Below are 10,365 nucleotides of genomic sequence, written 5' to 3' on the forward strand. Positions count from 1 at the left end.
CTAAAGCATGGATTCTTCTTCCCTCTTCCTTATTCAATGTTCAAGTTTCACATGCCTACACGGCAATTGAAAATACTAATCCAGCATCAGACTTACAGACTTGAGTTGGACTGGGCTGGGAGCCTTCTTGATATGAAGTTAATTGATATAAAAATTCTTTCTTGTACATATAAGAGTGTCGTTGGTCTTCTTTGTCTAAATAACCCAACTTAACACATGTGGCTATTGTAAATGGTATTATTTTCTGGATGTCATTTTTGAGTTCTCTTTGCTAGTATACAGGAATCTGATTTATTTCTGCTGGATAATTTTATACCCCTCTACTTTACCAAATTCCTCAATTGTTTCTAACAATCTTTTCTGGTTTTGTATTTATCAAATTATATCATCTGATAATAGTGAGAATTTAGCTTTTTCTTTTCCCAATTATATGTCCTTGATTTCCCTTTTTTGTCTAATGGCTCTGGCTAAGACTTCCAGCACATTGTTGAGTAAGAGTAATGATATGCAGAATCATTGTCTGGTTCCTGTTCTCAGAGAAAATGTTTTCAGTTTATCCCCCAATGACCATGATATTGGCAGTTGAATTTTTTATATAGGGCCTTTATTCTGCAGAGGAATTTCCTTTTCTGTTTTTTTCTTGGGTTTTTTTAAAATTAGAAATAGCTGTTGGATAATGTCATTTACATGTTCTCTGTTGATATGCTCATGTGGTTCTTATTCTTGTCTTGCTTATGTGGTTATTTACATTAATTACTTTTCTAATGTTCAGCCATCCTTGAACCCCTGGTATGAATTCCACTTGGTGATGGCAAGTTGTCTTTTTGATATGTTATTGGATTCTATGAGTCAGAATTTTGATGAGAATTTTTGTGTCTTTTTCTTGAGGGATATTGGTCTGCAGTTCACTTTCTTTGCAGGGTCTTTGCCTGGCTTTGGTATCGGGCATATGCTCATTGCATAGAATGAGTGTGGGGGTCTGTTGGCCCTTTCTGTATTCTGTGTCGGAATAGTGACGGATCGTCAATGAGGACTTGGTAGAATTCCCCCTGTGAAACCAGCTGTCTTGGCCTTTTCTGGTTTAGGAGCTACTTGATAACCTTCTCTGTTTCTTTTTTCTTATAGGTCTCTTCAGGTTTTCGAAACGCATCAGCATTAATTTATGTAGATGATGTATTTCTAGGTATTTGTCCACTTCCAGGATCAAACTTATTGTCTTTTGCAGTAGTGAGTTCTTCTTCTTTTTATTTCATTTGAATCTGTTGTCACGTTTTTCTTTTTCATCTCTAATTCTAGATATTTGCATCTTCTCTGTCTTTTCCTTTGTTAAATTTATCAGCAGTTTGTCGATTCTATTGATCCTTTCTAAACACCAATTTCCAGTCTTATTGAGCTTTTCCATTGTTTTTCTGTTTTTTAGTTCATTTATTTCTGGTTTATTTTGTTGGCTGAGCGTTTATGTCACTGCCCTTGTTCCAGTTGATGCATGTGTTATGTTAAGGTGTAGATTGTGGATTTTCCCTCATTTTTTTCATGTGTGTCTTGATTGCTATAATTTCCTCTCTGATAAATGCCTTCCCTGTGTTATATTGTGCTACCATTTTCATTCATTTCTCAATTTCATCTCTTATTTGATATTTGAGCCCTGGTGATGTAAGGCTTATATGTTGGGTTGCTAACCTGAAGGTAAGCAATTCAAAAATTTCAGAAACTCCTGGGGGAAAGATGAGGCTTTCTACTCCCATAAAGAATTATAGTCTGGAAACCTACAGAGACAGTTTTATTCTGTCCTGTAGGGTCACTATGAGTCAGAATTGACTCAACGGTAGTAAAGTGTTTTATTTAATTATTATTTGATCTCTTACCAGTCCTTTTTAAGTATTATGTTGTTCATTGTACTTGTGTTTAGTTTTATGTTCCTCTTCCTTACTTTGTTGATTTCCAGTTTTGTTTTGTTTTTTTAACAAATATTAGGGGCTCATACAACTCCTATCACAGTCCATACATATACATACATCAATTGTATAAAGCACATCTGTACATTCTTTTCCCTAATCATTTTTTCTCCTCTTTTCTTTTTTTACATTTTATTAGGGACTCATAGAACTCTTATCACAATCCATACATATACATACATCAATTGTGATTTCCAGTTTTATAGCATTGTGATCTGAGAAACAGACTGTAGGATCTCAATGTTGGTTTGTTTTTTAATTAGTAAGGCTGGCTGTGTGGTCTAGCAGGTGGTCTATTCTAGAGTACATACTGAGTGTCCTGGAGAAGAATGGATGCCATGCTGCTGTTAGTGGAGTGCTCTGGGTATGTGTAGGAGCCCAAGCTAGCTGATTGTGTTGTTTAGCTTTTCTGTTTCTTTGCTGAATTTCTGCCTTGATGATCTGTCTTTCTTTGATATTGGTATAAATTAAGTCTCCAATTAGTCAAGCCATTTATTTCTCTCTTCAACCCTATGAGGGTTTAATTGATTTATTTGAGGATCTTTCATTGGGGGCATATATTTATTATAAGGAGCCCTGGTGGTGTATTGTTTACCAGTTGGGCTGCAATCGCATGGTTGCCAGTTCAAAACTACCAGCAACTCCGAGGGAGGAAGGCTGGGCTTTCTATTCAAGTAAACAGTTACAGTTTCAGAAACCAATACTAGGGTTGTTATGAGTCAGCATGAATTTGATAGTAGTTAGTTTGATTTGACTTTGCATGTTTATTATGGTATGTCTTGTTCTTGTATTCCTTTAATCATTATATGATGTTCAATCTTATCTCAAATTATGCTATTTACTTTGAAGTCTATTTTATCAGAGATTAATATTGCCATTCCTTTTTAAAAAATCATTTTATTGGGAGCTCATACAATTCTTATCACAATCCATATCACATCCATTGTGTCAAGCACATTTGTACTCTTGTTGCCAGAATCATTTTCAAAACATTTTTTTTTCTATTTGAGCCCTTGGTATCAGCTTCTCATTTTCCCCATCTCTCTCCACCTTCCCTCCTTCATGAACCCTTGATAATTTATAAATTATTATTATTTTTCCATGTCTTACATTGGCCGATATTTCCCTTCACTCGCTTTTCTGTTGTCCATGCCCCTGGAAGTGGGTAATAGGTAGAGCATTTTGACCAGTTCCTCCTTTCTCCCCCCACCTTCCCCTTACCCTCCTGATATGGCTACTCTCAATATTGGCCCTGAGAGCTTCCAGGTCTTATCTCCACCTATGTAGATGCTCTGACCTAGCCAGATTTGTAAAGTAGAATTGGGGTCATGAGAGTGGCGGGGAGGAAACACCCTCCTGTAAGGGGATATCCAGTTCCCTACAGATGGGCTTTGGGTCTCTACTCCACATGCCCCCTCATTCACCTTGATATGATTTTTTGTTCTGGGTCTTTGGTGCCTGATAACTGATCCTGTTGACCTGTTGTGATCACGCAGGCTGGTGTGTTTCTTCCATGTGGGCTTTGCTGCTTCTCAGCTAAATGGCCGCTTGTTTATCTTCAAGTCTTTAAGATCCCAGATGCTATATCTTTTGACAGCCGGACACCATCAGCTTTCTTCACCACATTTGCTTATGCACCTGCTTTGTCTTCAGCGATTGTGTCTGGAAGGTGAGCATCATGGAGCCATTCCTGCTTTTTTATGGTTGCCAAGGTCTTGGTAAATTTTTCTTCAGTATTTTATTTGGGGCCAATTTTTGTCTTTGAGTTTTAGGTTTGTCTCTTGTAGGCACCTTATAGGTGAGCCTTGCTTTCTAATCCAGTCTGCTACCCTGTGTCTCTTGCTTGGTGCATTCAATGCATTGACATTCAGTTTCATTATTGATATATGTGTGTTTGACATTATAATTTTGCTGTGTTTGTCTTTGTTGTTGGTCTTTATTTATTGCTGTGATTTTATTGGTGTCCTGTGCTGGTCTGAATACTGCTTTCATTGTATTGTTTTCTGGGTGCTGTTACCTGTCTGATGATCTCAGGTTTGTCTGCTGTTATTGATTCTCTGTCAATAGTGATCCTCGTTTTGTAATGCTGGTATTGTCTTTCTGAATTCCTTTAATTGTTCTTTATCTGTAAATACCTTTACTTCTCTCTCATATTTGAGGAATTATTTTGTAGGGCACAAGATTCTTGGTCAATCTTCATTCTTCTTTCAGAACATGACACGAGTCACTTTGTTGTTTTCTCGCCTGCATATGTTTTCTGAGACATCCAAGCTTATCTTTATCATTTTTCTCTGTAGATGACTTTTTTCCCCAAGCTGCATTCATGATTCTTCTCTTTACCTTGGAATTGGATCATTTGGCTACCATATATCACAAAGCATTTCTCATTGGATTCTGTCCTGTTTGGGTTTTCTTAGATTTTAAATAGTTATTTTCTCCTGCTTTGTGATGTTAGGGAAGTTTTCTTGCATGATTTCTCTTACTATTTTCTTTGTAGATATTTTCGATTGTTTCTTCTTACTCTGGATTCCAATGAGATGTAGGATGTTACTTTTTACACACCACATTGGAGTGTTTCTTCTTACCCAATGAGATGTAGGATATTACTTTTTCCCCACCACATTCTCAGGCTTTCTTTGGATTTCATTGCTCTGCTTTTTTATTGTTTCTCTCCAAGCTGGTAGTCAGAATATTTTCTTTGAGTTCACTGATTCAATTCTCCTTTTCTTCTGTCATAGAACTCAGGTCTTTTGCCATGCTGCCTGGTTCTATAACATTATTGCTTATCATCTGATAGTTACTTGGTATCGGTTGATGTAAGACTTCTCGTTTTTTAGTTCTTTCCATTGTTCTCATGAAAAAACCCCACTTCTCATGACAGCACCTCAACACATTTTGTTTGAATTCAATTTCAGATACAGTAACCCATTGTATTTAGGTGATTACCAGTGGTTAGTGACTGTTTTCTTGATTTGTAGAGTGTGCTCTGGTTGACTGCTCCCTGGCATCAAGGTGAAGCTATTAATAGTGTGTGAGCTGCTGTGTCGAGTTGGGGGAGTTGGTTTTGTCAAGTTATGGGGGAAGAGTGAAATAGGAGCTAGAGAACATTTAGTGGAAAATGGAAGGAGATGGGCAAATGGGGAAGGTAAAATGAAAGAAGAGAGAGGATAAAATTAAGTTAATAGTAATAATAATAATAATAAGGGGAATATCTTAATAGAGCAAAGGGTCTATAAAAATAAAGAAAATACATTTTAAGATAGGTCATAAGATTTAACCTAGGAAAGGAGATAGAGAAGAGAGAGTCCATGAGGCAGGAGAACATTGTAAGTAAATAGTCAGACCAGAAGAAGTGCACTAATATGCATTTACATGGAGAAGGGAGCTCTGGTCGTGTCGGGGTTACAAATTGGGCTGCGATCTGAAAGGTTGGCTCTTTGAAGCCATCAACCACTGCACTATAAAAAGATGGGGATTTCTAATTCCTTAAAGAAGTACAGCTTCAGAAACCCACAGGGGACCATTCTATCTGTGTAGATTTTTTTTGTTTGTTGGGGTCATTATGAGGATTGACTCAATGACAGTGAGTTTGGTTTTTTGTTTGTATTTAGAATAAGTAGATTAAAGAACAAGAAAGAAAATGAAGGTGGAATGGAAGAAAAAATCGAAGGAAGGGGAAAGAGAGAAGGCAAGTATGATAAAAGAAGAAAGAAAAAAGTAAAATTTAACTGTGCTGAGAAGAGATTGAAAAACAAACAAATAAACACTTAGACCTGGCTTGGGTATGAGTATGGAGTTCTGTTACTATGGTGATGTGAACATGGGTGAGTCTACCCTCAGGGCAATAAGCAAAAAAGAAAAAAACAAACCCAATCTAGTTTTAAAAACCTTGTTTGATTCCTGGGGTGAGAACCAGGTAGTATGGCAGAGGCCAGACCAAATACAAGGATACATATGGTAGCCAACTAAAAAGGATGTGGGGGAAGAAAAAATAATGGGTAGGGGGAGTCAGGGCTCTAACCCACCCAGGGGGAGGGTATTGTTTATATCTCCACAGGGAAAAAGGGACCAGACTTCAACCCAATGTAAATGCAACATGCCGGCATGGACTAGGGAACCAGTGGAGAGTGCTGAGGGGCCAGCCTCAATCCCAACTATGTGGACAGCTGCCCCTCCCCCCCATAAGGATTTATTTCAAAGGACAACACTGTATCTGCAGCTCCAGGAGAGACACATGTCTGATCAGAGCACATGGGAGCAGATAAAGGGAGAGGAAGAGAGAGTGTAGCACAGCCTGTCCTGCGAGCCTTGAAGAAGATGATATTCCCACTCAGAGCAGTCGCTACAGAGAAGACAACACGGTCAGTCCCACTATGAGATACGAAATCCCTCACTGACCCATAGCCCTACAGGGGACAACACTGGAAACAAAGTGTGGGAATTGCACCTGATCTGATCCCACCACACCAAGGCAAAGCACTAAGGGTGTGGAACAGAACAACAAGGGGAACAGAGCAAGGAAGTTCCCAGAGAATAGACTTTGGGGCCAGGGCTTGGTGCCCCAACAGATTCAATCAGAAAACACTCCTAAAGGCCAACAGCCCTTGAACTAACTACAAGCTTTTCTTTCTTGTTGTTGTGCTTTGTTTTGATTTTTGCCATTGGCTTGTTGGTGTTGCTCTTGTTGTTTTGTTTTAGTTTGTTGCTTGGTTTTGCTCTGTCTTGTTTTTGTGCATGTTATTATCTCTGCAGGTCTGTCTAAATAAGATAGGCTGGATGAGCAATCTGGAGGAGAAAACAATGAAACCGACAGTTCTGGGGGGATATGGGGAGGTGGGGGGTGGGAAGGAAGTGATGTTAATAAACTCAGGGACAAGGGAACAACAAGTGGTCCAAACTGGTGGTAAGGAGGGTGTAGGAGGCCTGGCAGGGCATGATCAAGGGTAATGTATCCGAGAGGAATTACTGAAACCCTAAAGAAGGCTGAACATGATAGCAGGACAAGAGGAAAGGAAAAGGAAAAAGAGGAAAGAAGAGCTAGGAGGTCAAGGGAATTCATAGAGGTCTAAATAAAGGCAGGTACATATGTAAATATATTTATATGTGAGGATGTGGAAATAGATCTATGTGCATATATGTATAGATTTAGTATTAAGGTAGCAGATGGACATTGGGCCTCCATTCAAGTACTCCCTCAAAGCAAGAATACTTTGTTCTATTAAACTGTCATTCCATGATGCTCAACTTCCCGACACAATCACTGAAGACAACGCGGGTACATAAGCAAATGTGGTGAAGAAAGCTGATGGTGCCAGACTATCAAAAGATATAGCGTCTGGGGGTCTTAAAGGCTTGAATGTAAACAATTGGCCATCCAGCTTAGAAGTAACAAAGACCACATGGAAGAACCACACTAGCCTGTGTGATCACGAGGTACAGAAGGGATCACTTATCAGGCATCAAATAAAAAATCATATCATTGTGTGCTCACCTCCCCAGTATAATCACTGAAAACAAATGGGTGCATTAGCAAATGTGGCAAAGAAAGCTGATGGTGCCTGGCTATCAAAAGATATAGTATCTGGGGTCTTAAATGCTTGAAGATAAACAAGCGGCCATCTGGCTCAGAAGCAACAAAGTGCACATGGAAGAAGCACACCAGCCTTTGTGATCACGAAGTGTCGAAGGGATCAGGTATCAGGCATCATCAGAACAAAAAAACCTTGTTTGGGTAACTGTATCAAACTGTCTGCAGGTTTGTAAATCTTCTTAGGAAGCATGCATATCTTCACAGTTCAGAGGACACATGGGAAGAAGTAAGAGTTAACCAGGATAAAAGAAAAAATTAAATAAAACAAGTCAAAAATAGAAAAAACAAAAAGTAGAAAATAAAACCATAATTTGGGTGGGGATTCTGAATCCTTTAGTTGCTTTGGTGTGCTCCCTTGACTGCTGCATGGTGAAGAGGTGGTGGCATGTGGGGGAGGGGTGCAAAAGATGGAGGAAATAAGAAAAAAATATTAATGGGTAAAAGTATTGTTTGGGTAGTTAGGATGCCTACCCAAGCTACCCACACAGTCTGTTGTCCACACAGGGCCCACAGAGGCCAGCAAGGCAAGAGGTTTAGTGTGCAGGTTGGAACAGAGACAGGGAAAGTTCCACTTGTACAAGGGAGGGGGAGCACACATAAACAACCTGGATGCCAGTCAATGGGAAAGGTGAGTCAGTCACAATCCAAAGGTGGTGCTAAGTTCCAACTTTAAGAATTTTTGGTGCATTTAGGTGTTTAGTTGTTTTTCTGCCTTCCCAGGAGTGCAGGATTTCCCTACTAGTGGGACCTCTCTACTACTTGCTAAGGAGATCTTCCTGTGATTGTTACCTGACAGCCATATCCCCAAGAATCTTGTTTGTCATTTTAAATGATTCCTTTAAATGGCTCTCAAGAGAGGAAAATGTTTGAGCTTACAGATTTCAGAGGAAATAAAGAATAAGTTTGTTGCAGCATTTATCATGCCCATACCCATAGTAAAAGTGTTTTTGGTTTTTTTATCTTTTAGGTACCATTCATATAACTACCACACAACTTAACGACTATCCCACCATGAAAACACTGAGTATTACACCCTCTCTAGTACAAACATCGATACGATTTGAAGTTCATGACACATCTTAGATTTCTAGTGAGATCCTTGTCTACAACACCAAAGAGATAGTCAGCCTCTGGTTCTTCCCTGAGAAATCCTACTGCCCCCGGTCAAAGCTTCATTCTCAGGCTCCTAGAAATATCACCCAGTCTCTTTCCCTGGGGCTTTCCTTCCAGGAACATCATGAAGAACAAAGCAGTCAGACATGCAAGCTTCCAACCTCAAGACCAAAAGAAAATTTCATTTCCATCATTCCTGTAGGAATTCAATAACTAGTCTCCCACCTCCTAATGAGAAATGGTGCCTCCTATAAGCATAAGAAAAGAAGTCCTGTAGTTGACCTCCCATATGTAATCACATTAAATGCTTAGAAGCTCTGGACATCAATATAATTGTTTTATTTACAAACCTGGTGAAAGTGGCTTTGAATAAATGTGTATCCCTTGTTTCAACCACCTTACACTTTATCCTGTTTCACGTTTTTATCTCCTAGATTTCTTCTTTCCACTGACTTTTCCCTAACTTTAAAGACCTTTGAAGAAAATTTAACTATATGCAGAAAAAATTTAAGTGAGACTTTTAACAAACCACAGATGGTTATATGTCACAGTAGTAAATATTACTAAAGCAATTCTTTGGTTAGAGTGTGATAGTATGTTGCTTATGAGGCTAAGATTGCATATTCATTCCTTATTTGAGTCAGTTAACTTTACAGAGAGGGGAAAAAAATCTTTCCACAAAAAAGACTGTCTCTCTAACTACAGCCAATAGAGTAATTTAGCAGGATCCCTGGGAAAAAAATTCAGAGAGCATTTCCTGACAGCTGGTCAATTGCATCATTTTAGTATATGACAGACAGTATACTCATTCTTATTCACAAGGAGGAGGTATATTTCTTTGCAGAATTTTTTGCAGAATCAGGATTTACCAATTCACCTAGCATAGGGAAATTTATTTAAGTTCAGTAGGCATGGGTTTAAGCCATTGGTTCCAAAGTAAACTGAAAATTACTTACTTGAAATCCTAATAAATAAAATAGAATAAGCTCAAGAATTAAATATGCAAAATTGAATGAGCTTACAAGAATTAAGGGTGGAGGAAGATGATTAAAATGTAGCCATGTTTGCATATGTGTACTAATGGAGAGTTATGATTAAAATTCAAACCACTGATATTTTTCCCAACCTACTTTAATGTTAAGGTGGTTTATGAGACATATGGCTAAGCTCTGGCTAATTATGGAAAGGTTAACAATTCCAGCCAGATATCAATTTAGAAGAAAGGTCTGGGAATCAGCTTCCCACAGATCACAGCCTTGGAAACCTTATGGAGCAGCTCCAGCCTATTCCCCTCGCATTGCCAGCGAAAACAGGTCTATGGCATCTGACAGCCAACACATGGAAAACATTGCACTGCACAATACTCATGCATGAATTTTTGTAACAGGAATGAACGTCATTGTTACTGGACCATAGCTGCTCATTTTTTCTTGACCTGAGTATGTGATGTAAATCTAGTGAGAATCCCACTCATACTGAGGACTCAGAATTCCTTGTTACACTTAGAAAGTTATAGCTTTCCTCTGGGTAACCTGGTGTGCCCTCATAACCAAGTCCCAAGCAACATTGATACAGTCCAATAAGAATAAAATCTATCAGGTTAAGTGGAGATCTTCAGTATGAAACGATATGATATTAAAGTATTAATATGCTTTGCTTTCCTCCAAACTGCACCGTGCGCATTGCCCCTTGGTTTCTAGACCTTAG

Source organism: Tenrec ecaudatus, chromosome 16, assembly GCF_050624435.1.
Source record: "Tenrec ecaudatus isolate mTenEca1 chromosome 16, mTenEca1.hap1, whole genome shotgun sequence".
NCBI classification, from domain to species: domain Eukaryota; kingdom Metazoa; phylum Chordata; class Mammalia; order Afrosoricida; family Tenrecidae; genus Tenrec; species Tenrec ecaudatus.